We start from the raw sequence: 14,244 nt of genomic DNA on the forward strand, positions 1-14,244 counted from the left end.
GTTCAAAGCAAATATTGTGGGATTTTCTGCCTCACTGGGACTGTGGCACAGCTGGCTGGGAGTCAGCTGCATTACATCACGACTGACCGAAAGGTCATGAGTTCGAAGCCAACCCTGGTCAGAGTGAGCTTCCAACCAATGTATAGCTCGCTGCCGACCTTTGCAGCCTGAAAGACAGTTGCATCTGTGAAGTAGGAAATTTAGGTACCACTTATGTGGGGAGGCTAATTTAATTAATTTACGACACCATAAAAATCTCCAGCAAGCATGCAAAGAATGAGGAAGTACTCCATCAGTGTCACAAATGAAGCGACAGCTTCCCTGGTGGCCAGAATATCCCCATGAAGCTGGAATGTTAAATGGCCTCTGTGTGTCTGTCTATATGTGTTATGTGTCTATGGCATTGAATGTTTGGCATGTATGTGTACATTGTAATCCACCCTGAGTCCCCTGCGGGGTGAGAAGGGCAGAATATAAATACTGTAAATAATAATAATAATAATAATAATAATAATAATAATAATAATCTGGGTTATATGACTGTGTAGAAAGACCCTTAGAGAACTCGGCAAAAGATGACCAGTTCTGCTTTCCTGACCTGTGTTTACATGGAGGAAGAGACAGAAAAAAGCAATGTCAACGAACAATTAAAGAGACAGCACTCTGGGGATACCAGGTTTGCTCAGTATTCTCCATTAAAGAAGTCAAGATTTAAAAAGCTAGCAGTACAGAAAGAAAAATTACCATGCCAGGCTCATGAAGCAAGATTTTGGGAGAGAAATGTCACTGCTTTGTAGGGAACTGCCCTTCCCCCCCCCCCCCCCCCATCACTGAAATGATTCAACCTGGGCAAATTTGACAACTCCTTTCCCATATAGTATTGGGTGTCTTCTCCATTTATATCCTGATTCCTGAGTCCAGAAGACCACCTTCTTCTCCCTTTCTTTTTTTTATGACTGTTCTGACATTTCCCTAATGGATCATTATGAAGCTGACATGAAGTTCACCTGTATTTTGGGGAGAGCTCTGTCATAAATCACCCCCTCAATGGATTAGAAATGCTTTAAAATCTTGGGGGGGGGGGGGCGGGGTGAGAGAGAGAGAGAGAGATAAGGTCCTTAGTCTATGCGATACAAATCTAGACCTCAGCTAGGGTGACACATAGTGCTGTCATTCTGACCTATCTCTCCAAGCTTTTCTAGAAAGCGACCTGCCATCCCTATTTGTTTCTATGCACTTGAGAAAGGCAATGTGCAGTTTGTACACATTTTATGTGGCCATGCTTGTTAGATATGTTGCCAGTTGTATTTGAAAAAGAAAACTTTTCAAAGCTCTGATTCCAAATAACCAACTACCCATCCACAGTATTTTTAGTAGGCCAATCTCAAATAAATCAATCCACACAATCATACATTTCTCATCTATTTTTCTGCAGTTCTCTTTGAAACCTAAAAATTTCTGTCTCTTTCAGGCTACTGCTTAGTTGTTTTTTGATTTTTCAAAGGAGAGAGATTTTGCTCGCTTTCCAGCTTTTTTTTTTTAAGTGCTTCTACTTCTGCATGCTTTCAGCATGCTAATCCCTCTCTTTTATTTCTAAGTGGGCATATTTTCCTCAATGCACAACCACCTGAGTTTGCTATTAGAGGGAATGAGTCTGCTCTCTGGGTTTTGGGAAGGCAGACAGAAAGATGTAGCAGGAGGCAAGTATAGGCCAGCAGGGACTGAGGGAAAGTATTATGTCCAGATGCGCAGTCGTACATACCCTGAGAGGCTGTACAGAGCAACCATGAAAGAAGAATGGAGTAAAACAAATATTGAGAACAGGATGCTTGAACGCCACAGGTGTAATAGGAAGCTGAGTGCATTCCTATTCTGAACATGTAGTAGCTTATGGGGAAATTATTATGATGGCTTGATATACAAGCATTCATTCACCTGTTCCTAGAATGTGCTTCTTGTTATATTTCAACAATGAAGGTAGACATCTTTGTAATATAGGTATTTCCAGGAAAAAAAAAACACTGGCATTTATAGAGAAGTATATATGCAACAAATGAACCAGTATGGTGTAATGGTGTGAGTGTTGGAGTAGGACTCAACGATAACAGGCTGTACTTGAGTTATAATACAATGTTTTAAAATAGTGTTTCTCAACCTGTGGGTCCCCAGATGTTTTGGGCTACAACTCCCAAAATCCCATCTAGTTACCAACTGTTAGGATTTCTGGGAGTTGAAGGCCAAAACATTTTAAAAGGTTTTAAAAGGTTCCTTATCTGCTGTCCTCACCACATCCCTTTATCTTGATGATTTATTAAAATGTATTAAAATCTATTAAACGAATCTATTAAATGACTAACAATAACATGATCAAATCATACCCCTCCCCCGCCCCCCTATTATATGTTGTGGAAAAAATATTAATAATAAAAAAACATCTGATTTACAAATGACTCATAGTTAGGAACCAGGGTGAGACAACAGGGAATAGGGACTATATCTATTTAGTTGGAGTTATACTTTAAAAATGTGCCTATTCTGTACATAGATATTCAACTTAAGAACAAACCTACAGAAGTTATCTTGTTCAGGGACTGCCTGTACTAAGTGTGGTCAACTATTGCATCTTTCAAGGAAGGGGGACATTAGCTCCATGTTTTTGAGACTACTGCAGTTTAGAGGCCATAAAGGGGTTGAGAGTCTCCTTGCCTGTAAGAGTCCATTTGTGGAAGAGTGGTCAAGCCAATTGAGTTCTGGAATAAAATAAGGTTTGCAAGCTCATCTAAAGAATCAACAGGGACATCAGGCAATCCAAGGTCTAAGGATCTCGTGAGTCATGAACAGGTCCCCAAATACACTAGCCAGAAAGTAGATAATAATTTCCAGCACCAGATATGGCCATGATTGATTCTTGAATGGCTACAGCCAACTTCCCATAACTAAGAGCTCTCCTGCTTTTTGAGGAGACTCGCTCATCTCTGCTATCTTCTCCACTCATCTAATCCATGGACTTGAAAGGTGGTGCTGATTCCTCAGCTGATTTTTGGGATTGGTCAGCTGTCAGTGGATTTTGGCTTGATCCTCCTGAGCCTGCCTTTCAACAGGGAGAACTGTGAGGCTCTCCTCAGTTTCAGATTACAAGTCTGAGTCCTAGGCCATGACACCAATTGGAGTCCCCAGCATGATTATGGAAATCCACTGGGTGATCTTGGTCAAATCACACTCTCAGTCTCAAAAACAACAGTAACCCACCTCTGAAGAAATCTTGCCAAGAAAACCCCATAATAGGTTCTCCTTAGGGTAAACATGCCGAGAAGCACAGAACTACAGGAAAAACAACATGTACAGATATCTGGTCAAAAGTCACAATTGTCCTAAGCATAGAATTTTGAATAACACATTAACTGAATTTAAGGGGACTTCAAGTTAAAATATGCTACTTAGAATCATAGAATCAAAGAGTTGGAAGAGACCTCATGGGCCATCCAGTCCAACCCCCTGCCAAGAAGCAGGAATATTGCATTCAAATCACCCCTGACAGATGGCCATCCAGCCCCTGTTTAAAAGCTTCCAAAGAAGGAACCTCCACCACACTCCGGGGCAGAGAGTTCCACTGCTGAACGGCTCTCACAGTCAGGAAGTTCTTCCTCGTGTTCAGATGGAATCTCCTCTCTTGTAGTTTGAAGCCATTGTTCCGCGTCCTAGTCTCCAAGGAAGCAGAAAACAAGCTTGCTCCCTCCTCCCTGTGGCTTCCTCTCACATATTTATACATGGCTATCATATCTCCTCTCAGCCTTCTCTTCTTCAGGCTAAACATGCCCAGTTCCTTAACGTAACCCAGATGCCTCTTCTGTTCTTGCCAGTACAAGAGAAAGAGAGAGAGAAGAAATCAATGGTTCAGCAACTACAAGGTCCTTGTATCTGCCTTTGGCTGCTACAACAATGTCCCCCTCTTAGTGTTTCATTGTGTTTGGTATGCAAGGCAGGATTGCAAGAAATACCTTCTCTACTTTAGTGCATGTTAGTTTGACATACGTCCAGTAAACAACATTTTCATCTGTTGTGGTCCTTTTTAAAAATAATAATAATACACCACCTGATTATTCGAAGCTGCTTTATGTTATGAGGCTTTGGGGTCCTTCAAATCATTTTCATTATGCACTCCATAATAATAAAATGCTCTGTGCAGTGCCCAGATAATTCTTTGCACGGTCTGTGTGATTTCTAATTGTTTGAATAACAGCATGTGATTGAAATGCCATGCATAAGCACAGCTGCACCCTCCGGGAATAAGGCTTTTCTCCTCTTGCTCTTAGCAAAGGCAAACATTTGAACAGAGGGGAAAGAGGTAAAACATCACAGGGAACCACTGCAAAAATCAGACACATCAAACTCCAAAACACCAAAAATCTCAAAGGGCAAAAGGCAAGATAAATAAAACACACATTCTTGAAAGATAGATTTCTCTCAAAAGGAGCATTTGGAGTGGTTGTTTTTCTTCTCTGTTATAAAGGTTGCAAACCTGTATACACTTGTGTGCTGGGAGGAAGCCCCATTACACTTGGTGGGACTCAGTATCAAGTAGACACATAAAGTATCACACTGTTATTATTCTTAGGAAAGAAAGTGTCCCTAAAGGCACTGCACACACATTTCCAAAATGTGCCTTTTAAAATACCTACTATCTAACCGTCTGTATGACTGTATCTGTCTTCTATCACTTTACCACCTGCAGGTATACATAGGACTCTGCATAATTTTCTTTAGTAAAACCAGTAACCAGAGACATCATTATTTGCTCATTTCATTCTTGAAGGAAGCAACAAGTAAATTTTTTTTGGGGGGGGGGGGGAATGAGGAGTTATTCTGTGGAAATTTTGAAAGGAAAACCATTTTTTGTAGGAAAATATTTTCTGCGCAGAAAATAATTCCAAATATTTTGGAATATTCTTTCCATTTCAACTGGTAAAATATAATCTGATAAAACTATAGTACCTGCTTAGTTGACGATATATAGAGAATTCAGTCATGCCATGGTGAACCTACTTTTTCGCTATCGGTTAGGACCTGGATCTCAGCCCCTCCTACATTGGCAGATAATGCAGTTCAATGCAGTTAAACTTCATTATGAAACTGTATTATATGGCAGTGTAGATGGGATCAAAGATATCCTACCATATATGCCTCCCAGCATCTTTACCCTCATTAGATAAAAGCAAGGGAGACATTAATCTCTGTAAGTGTAGGAAGTTAAAAGCCAAGGCATATTAACCTCCATATTTTCAATAGACTTTAAGACAGCTTTTCTCATATGTACATAAGTTTGTCCTGTCAGTGAGCTATCATCTACTCTGTTCCTCTTACTGTGTAAAGAAACTGGAAAAAAGTGTTTAGATGTGTGTATATGCATGCTTTATACAGGCACATGAATGGACACACACATACAAAGACTTATTTCAGTTTATTTGTACAATGAGATGTGTATGTTTGAATGCACACTCATCCACACATGCAATAATTTACAGTCTACTGTCATAGAAAAAAGTACAAAAATCTTTTAAATTGCCCAGGAGCTTATTTTGTAAATGCTCACTATTCTCAGTTTTATTTCTATTCATAAATTGAGCCATTTAAAATTGCAGTTGCCCAAATTAGTAGCCCTTAAACATTGTTGGTGGGGAGTAGAGAGTGACAATGTCTTGGCTTGATAAAATCTGCAGTCATATGCTGACAGATGCTGCTGACGTATTTTGTGGATTTTATGGCAGCTCTGAACAATATCATGGAGAAGGCACTGAACTCTGAATAGTGGTCATTTCCTGTAATAGCTTGGAATAAAAACATGTGAAACAAAAAGTTCCTTAAAAGGAAGGTCATTTCCATAAAATTATGAAATATAATTAGAGCTTTTAAAAAGAGAAGTAAAAGAATATAAAAACCCCAAGACTTTAGATCCTAGAGGAAGAACATGGACAACCTAACTACCCTTTGCAGGTTTTGCACGCAAGTTAAAACATCAGGTATTTGGGGGAGGGGCGCACTGCTAGAGAGGTTGTGGGTGGGAGTTGGGGAGGATATTTGGTTTAAATGTAATTTTAATTATATGAGTGCTTTTATTATATCCTAACTGTATTTTGACTTGTATCCATGACACAAATATTTCACTGTTTTTAATTGTTATTTTATTTTTGTATCTGGTATGTTTTTATATTTATTGGGTTGTATCATGTTATTGTAAGCTGCCTTAAGTCCTCATGGGGAGAAAGCCAGGGGAGAAGTAAAGATGATGGTGATGGTGGTGGTTGTTACTGCAGAAAGTCCTGTTGAGATTTAGGCTCACTTGGTTGTGTTTAGGTTTGTTTGCATTTTCCTCCTCTCTGTAAAACAAGCAAACTAATGGTGCCAGATATAGAGAGGATGATTTTCCCCTTTCTCTGCTTTTTAAGATGCATTCTATTAATGTTGCCACTGAGTTTAGCCACTTATGCTCCCTGCTGAATTGTAACAGCATGAATTGACTCTGGTGTTAAATCCATTGACTAATAATAACAACCGTGAAAACTACCTATCCCAATATGTTAAGTTAAATAAAGGACCATCTCTTGCCTCTTTCGCAATGAAAGGTAAATACTTTGTTAGCAAAAATCAAAGCCTTTATCAATGTGGCCTTCAGACTGTGGAAAGAGGATTCAAGAAGTATGAGGAGTCCTCCATGATTGCACAGCATTGCGACATGGTAGTTAAACTGGTGTCAAACTGCATTGATTCCACAATGTAAAGCTAGCTGAAGATGAACATTTGTGTCCTGCTTCTTTTCGAATGAGCAGCAGCATACGTGGTTCTCCTTTTCTCCATTTTATCCTCACAGAAACCTAAGTGGGGTATCTTAGGCCAAGAGAATATCATACTTCAGGGAGGCTTGAACCTGGGACTGCTTCTATATAGCCATTTAATCTGGGTCAGAACATGAATTTAAGAGGCTCACTGTGGAGTGCCTACACAGGCACCCCACAAACCAGCTGCAAACTGGAATGATGGCCACACAGCTGATCAATCTCATCCAAGAAACATTTCTTTTCCCCATTTCATGAATTGCTCTAGCACCGATTCTTATCAGATAGGATGCTTCTTTTCAGGAATTAGGGAAAAGAAATATTTCTGGAACAATTGGACTATGAGATCGGATTATGTTTTTATCTAGGAGACAAAATGATTTGTTTTTTTACTAGGGCTGGGCAACCACGGAAAAATTTGTTTCTAAACTCGATTCGTTTTTTGGGTTTTTTTGCGTTTCGATATTTAAAAGAATTCCGAAAATTTTCTTTAAAAAAGTTCGATATTTACGAAATTTCATAAATTACGAAACAATTATGAAACGATTTTGAAACGAATACGAATCAATTCGTTAATGGTGGACGCGACCGCGCAATACGCTAAAAAACCTCCATATGGGACAGGGGGAACTTTTGAAGCTTCCCTCTCCCTCTGTTGTTGACTGTTGGTGTGATATTTATAATTTTTTTTCACTGAGTAAACAAACAACAGCTATAAAACTTGCCCCAGACATGCGGAAATAATAACGAAACAATTTCGAAATGATTTCGAAACGAATACGAAACGAATACGAAGCAAGTACGAAACAAATTGAAAAATTCGTTTCGTTTTTTAGATGCTCCTGAATGGTTCAAAATCGCTTCGTTATCCAAAAAAAATAACGAATTTTTAATAAATTACGAAATTACGAAATGAAACCACCCAGCCCTATTTTTTACTACTGTTATGGTCTTAATTGATGTGTTAATGCTTTTTACTGTTTTAATGTTTTTATGATGTTGTTGGCATTGAATTGTTGCCTTGTGAACCGCCTCAAGTCACCTTCTGGCTGAGAGGGGCGGTATACAAATGTAGCAAATAAAATAAATAAATAAATTTCTTGGATCAAAACTCATTGGAATGCTGAAGTTTCCTCTCTTGGGGGAGGTGTTTGTTTACCTTCTGGCTGTACTCTTCAAATGCTTCAGTTTCAGCTCTCCCCACAGAAGCTCTCCACATTTGGCATTGTGCTTACTGCTCTGCATTGTTTGTACAGTGGTAAGCTTTACAGCTTGATTCAGAATTTCTGAATCTAATGTTTGCTTCTTATAGACTTAGCATGGGAATTTGGTTACTTAGTTAAAATTTATGAATGAACCAGATTTTTTAGCCTGAAAAATGGGGGAGGGTGAACTTATAAAACACACACACATATACACATTGGCTATGAGCTTGGGCAAAGTCACTAAACATTGCACCAAACAAGGTCTCAGATAAAATCTTTACTTCAGTCTTCTATTGTATGTTTTAGAAATTTTAGCATTGCTATAAGCTGACTTGAATTTTGGAGAGACAGATTAGAAATGTTGCAGATACATAATTGTGAAAAGATCTTATGAAAGATGGATGAGGTCTCATATAGATAGACCTTGGTTTCACTCCATATCCAAAACATGTACTTGGTTAGATATTTGTGGTGCACAAATTGTCACAGTGAGACAAGAAAAATTCATGGGCAGACCCATTTCTATAATTCTTCGTTTGTTATTCTCTCGCCAATTTTCCATTGCTTCATCAAAAGCTACAAACAAGAGCTGTGTTTGTCACTCACCTAGAAACCATCCAGTTATTTCTGATTACACCTCAATTACTACACTGCAGAAAGGAAGGACCAACCATTAATTCTAGAGTGCTGTTCCATTCAGAATCGTAAAGAAGAATTTAATTTAATCATCTTATGGCATGCTGGTGATTATTCTGTGTTCCCATGCAATTATCTGTAAAATATAAATAGAACAATTACCCAATGTTTACCACCAAACATCCATATATACAAAGCATCAATCAGCACTTTAGGCAGCAAATAGCACTCTATTCTGAACTCCAAAAAGATGTAGTTAATCATTTAAGAATATGTATTTAGAAAAGTGACTAACACTATGCTGTTCAAATATTTCTGTTTTGCTTGTCACTATATGAATGTACAGTGAAAGAGTGTGTGTGTGTATATATATATATATATATATATATATATATATATACACTCGTATAATACATTTCCTCAATAGTGTCCCTTCAGGGTCCCCTCGGGGAGATAGGATGGGTTATAAATGAAGTATTACTGTTATTTATTATTGTTTATTTCTTTATTTCTTTTAAAACCCTCTTACCAGATACAATCTACCTCTGTTCATGCCCAGCGTTTATTTTTTTAAAATGTTAAACTATTACATTTGGCACGGCCATAGGTTTTTAAATCCTTGCGTGTTATTGTTTTATATGTGATTTATATTAATTGTATTGTTTTATTTGGTTGTTGCTTTTTGTCTTTTGATGTGTTGTCGGGCTTGGCCTCATATAAGCCGCTCCAAGTCCCCTTGGGGAGATGGTGGTAGGGTATAAATAAAGTTTTTTATTATTATTATTGTTTATAGCCTTACTTACTTAGGTGATCCCTCGTTGTCTGAGTAAGATTGTCTTCCAAGATCGGTGTATTGGCAGTGGGTACGTAGGTGACTGTGGAGCCCTATTCTTGATTTGCATGTTCTCCCGCAGTGAGGGCATCGGTTTCCAGGTGGAAGGTGGTCCCGGTCAGGGTTGGCTTGATGCACCTTCCTCTTGGCACATTTCTCTCTTTTGACCTCCATTCGTGCCTTTTCAAATTCTACAGCACTACCAATCACAGCTGACCTCCAGCTGGAGCGCTCAAGGGCCAGGGCTTCCCAGTTCTCAATGTCTATGCCAGAATTTTTAAGGTTGGCTTTGAGCCCATCTTTAAATCTCTTTCCCTGCCCACCAACATTTTGTTTTCCGTTCTTGAGTTCGGAGTCGAGCAACTGCTTTGGGAAATGGTGGTCAGGCATCCGGACAACGTGGCCGGTCCAGTGGAGTTGATGGCGGAGGACCATCACTTTGATGCTGTTGGTATATGCTTCTTCCAGCATGCTGACATTTGTCCATTTGTCTTCCCAAGAGATTTGCAGGATTTTTGAGAGACAGCACTGATGGAATCGTTCTAGGAGTTGCATGTGACATCTGTAGATAGTCCACGTCTCGCAGGCGTATAACAGGGTTGGGAGGACAATAGCTTTATAAACAAGCACCTTGGTCTCCCTACGGATGTGCCAGTCCTCAAACACTCTGTGCTTCATTCAGAAAAATGCTGCACTCACAGAGCTCAGACAGCGTTGAGTCTTGCAGGTCCACAGCAACAAAGGGTATTTAAAAGGGCTGAAGAAAAGTTGAAAACCACTAATTTAGAGATCACCAAGTTGGGAAAATGCCCTTTCCCTGTTAGAGTAGATGTTTGAGGAACGTCTTTGACATTCCCATGTCACTGTTCCTTGGCTGCAAGGAAAGCAGTGACAGCTTTTATGGGATCAGCTTTATTCAGAGGATTGTTCATAGCTGCACAGAAATGAGTAGATTTATTGATAAAACTATAACTGGCTGTCACACACACAGTGATAAAATGATCAAATGATCATATTACTTTCAAAGTAAAGCACGTCCAAGAGCCTTTGGGACTGGGAAACTGCTATCTGACTGCTGCCACAAACAGGCCTGTCATTGTTTACACTCCTTTTAATGGAACAATAAGAATAATTCTTTGCCCCAAAGGGAAGTGCACCTTGAGGTTTCTGTTCATGTAGATATATTATCCTCCTAGTCCCAAAAGCTCAGACTGGGAAGAGCAATCATACCACCGCCACCTCAACCACCACCAAAGGACAATAATAGCTGTCTCAAAGAATTTCATTGAGTGATGGGTTGACTTTTTTTAATTTTCCTCTTGAGATATTATTCAGGAATTAGATTTGGAGTCTCTCCAAGCTTCAGAATCCTTTAGAATAACTTTAGAAATTGATATAGACATTTTAGAGCTTGTGTAAAAAAGCTCTATTGCATTGTGTTGACCAGTGACATCATCATGGCTGGTACAGAGGGGGGTTAGACTCCCCTCTGGATGGAAGGCATGGGTATCTAGAGCGTTCTATAAATATTTCCAAGGCATTTATTGTTTTTTGCACACATCCAGAGGCACTCAGTTCAAGTCGATAACATCATGAAGCAGGGAAAAGACACACTACAAGCACATTTCATACATTCTGCAAGGCCTGTCTTCATAAGTCAGTAAACTTTCAAACATCAGACCTGCTGGGAAATTTGTCTTATATCATGCTAAATTTAATAATAAACAACTTGATCAGTTCACACAGTCATGGAGGAGATGCTAAAAAAAAATGCCTGAAAATTCTTCATATCATACATCCCAAAGTACTTCCCAGTGACTTTGAGGGGAAACCAAAACCAGAGGTGATCTGAATACAGAATGATCAGCCCTTACCCAAAATGCTTAGGACAAGAAGTGTTTTGGATTTTGGACTTGGGGGAATTTTGGAATATTTCTGTTCAAATATTCATATGTAATGAGGTATCGTAGAGAAAAGACCAAAGACTAACTATGAAATTCATTTGTTTCATAGCCTGATAGTCATTTCATATTATATTTGTAATAAGTTTGTATTTGAAACAAAGTCTGAGCACATTACACCATCAGCAAGTAAAGGTGTCACTATCATAGCCACCTATATGGATAGTTTTGGAGTATTTCAAGTTTTCAGAATTCTGGGTAAAGGATGTATCTATTTCACAAAAGCCTATGAAATTTGCTATGTCATAGTATCGATTCATTCATCCATTCACTCATTTAAAAATGTATTTTAGTGAGGATTCCCAACACACACATACTCTCCTATCCAAAAATGAGTTCTCAACAGAAATTCTGTATCTGAAATCTTGCTCATTCCCTATGCTTTTACAGGCCTCCTTAGTGTTCTTCCACTCCTAAATTTTCAAATTGATATTGTGGCTACTATTTTCTTTCTGCTCCTTCATTCATTACCATTATACCTCCAAATGAACTCCATAAATTATATAGGATATTTACCCTGATACTGCTCCTAAGTTTATAGTATGTTTTGGCTCTTTTTTTTCTGCTTTGAGGGATATTTTCCAAAAGTATATCATAATAAAAACAATATGAAAAAGTAAGAATGGTCAGTTCTTGGTTGTCATACGGTATTTGCTGATATCCAGTCAACGTTTAGACCAGGGGTGGAGAATCTTTCTCCTTGGGCCAAATTAAGCCCATGAGTCTTCCCCAACTGGCCTGCTCCTCGAAACCCTCAGCTTAAAGAACGAGTAGTCCTTCTGTCTGTGCACAGAGAATGGCATGGCTAGGATATGAAGAAAGAAACTGAGCATCAAACTAAATAATGTATTTTTCATTATATCTGCAGAGGTTCTGCTCCAGTGTTGAGAAACATCTGGTTTCCATTAAATATGATTTTCTTCATGTAGATGTCTTGCATTTAGCATGATACATTTGTGACTGGTCACTGGAAAGTCAATATAGATATCATCTTCCATTCTCATTGCTGAGATTATTTTCTGACCATTAGATTGATCATGTGTCCCACATGTGTCCTATATAATAGAAAATGCCTTATTTTCTCATTAAAAGAATCATGCAACCAAAGAGCAGTGAAAACATGTTAGAAATAAAATTTAATCATTTTTTCTTTGGAAATAAGAATAAATAATTTGCTGTCTCTGCAGTTTTGTGCACTATCCACATTTGGATAGTCCTGTCTGAAAAACTTTGTGTATGTGTATGTTTGCATATTTTCTATGAAAAATAACTCCCAACAAACAAAAACAACCAAAACAGGGTTCTGGCCAGGGTGTCAATTAGGCAGGCTTCCCCCAGCACTACCTTCTGAAGTTGAATCAACACCGCCATATAATGCAGTTTTAGAATGTAGGTGCACTGCATTGAACTGGATTATATGAGTCTATACTATTATATAATGCGGTTCTATACAGTTAATCTGCATTCTGAAACTGCATTATATTGCAGCATAGATCCAGCCCGAGGGGGGAGCACTGTAAAATGTTGGCGCTGACCCAGAAGGACAACATGATTGATGGTATCAAAAGCCACTGAGATGTCCAACAGAACCAAAAGGGACACACTCTGCCTGTCTAGTTCCCTACTTATTTGGTGACCAAAGCTGTCTCCATCCCATAGTCAGGCCAGCCTGAAGCTTGACTGAAATTGATTTAGTTAATCCAATTGATTCATGAAGCCATGGAACTAGGAGGTTACTACATGCTCTAATAATTTGCCCAAAAACAGAATATATGATATTAGTCAAAAGTTACCTGATATGGTGGGGCCCAGAGAGGATTTTTCTTTCACACAGTCTTTTTTATACAGAATGCTTTGCTGTAGTGAGGTATTTACTGTTCCTGTTACACAATACACCAGTCCCTATCAGACTGCATTCAACAATTAGGAAATATATGGATCCAGTATGCATGTGGTGGCTATCACTTCATCAAGGATCCTCTCCACATCTTCAGATTTCACACATGAGAAGCAGGGGTCGATATTATATGCACTGGACCTATGCCAACTATACCACCGAAGTAAGAGCAGATCTGAGTGATTATACATCAGGCTGTGGAGTGGTTTACATACTGCTCTTGTGAGGCAGGATGTAAAATGCTCCTGACAAATTGAGATAACTTTGCTGGATGACACTGTATGGATACGATGGTGGCAGTGAAGAAAGATGTATTAATTGCCATGTCATATGCTTTCCAAAGAGCTCTAGCATGTGTTCGGCCAGACTTGCTCTAAGTCTCCCGCTATTGTTGCTTTTGTCTCCATCCCACTCCCAGAGTGTTCACTTGGCTCCACTCCATTTCCTTATAATAAAAACAATACATTAAGTACAGCGTGAGACAGTTGATCAGCCCTCGTAAAACTTTAAATAAAGCATTAATTCTATGAGTTAAAACATAGGTAATTTGTCTGCTGTTGAAAAGATAACAGAGTGGGCCACAGGCGAGCCTCCATAAGGAAAGAGTTTCTTAATTGTAGTGCCACCACCTGAAAGGTCTTCTCCCCAGTCAGTATTGAACTGAACATTTCTTGCTTCACAGTTCAGCCTCTTAGTCGATAGACTGTTTGTAGTTCATCCTGCTTTATTCTTTCCAGGATATCAGTCCTATACAGGCATGCAAGCTGTGCCACCCCTGAGAGCTCTTGCTTTCATTCTATCACATTCTAATTGAGAACCCATGGCAAAATGTCAAGCACATTCTTTTGACTTTATTTTTTTTTTTACAATTTATTCTTAACTG

At 38.9% G+C, this 14,244-nt stretch overlaps 1 protein-coding gene across 1 annotated transcript in view; it reads left to right on the forward strand.

The window, feature by feature from the left end:
* TMEFF2 (transmembrane protein with EGF like and two follistatin like domains 2) overlaps positions 1-14,244 on the forward strand; it is a 297,666-nt gene that overhangs the window by 223,533 nt on the left and 59,889 nt on the right. The gene's annotated exons all lie outside the window — the stretch shown is intronic.

The sequence above is a fragment of the Anolis sagrei genome, chromosome 1, assembly GCF_037176765.1.
Source record: "Anolis sagrei isolate rAnoSag1 chromosome 1, rAnoSag1.mat, whole genome shotgun sequence".
Taxonomy (NCBI): Eukaryota; Metazoa; Chordata; class Lepidosauria; order Squamata; family Dactyloidae; genus Anolis; species Anolis sagrei.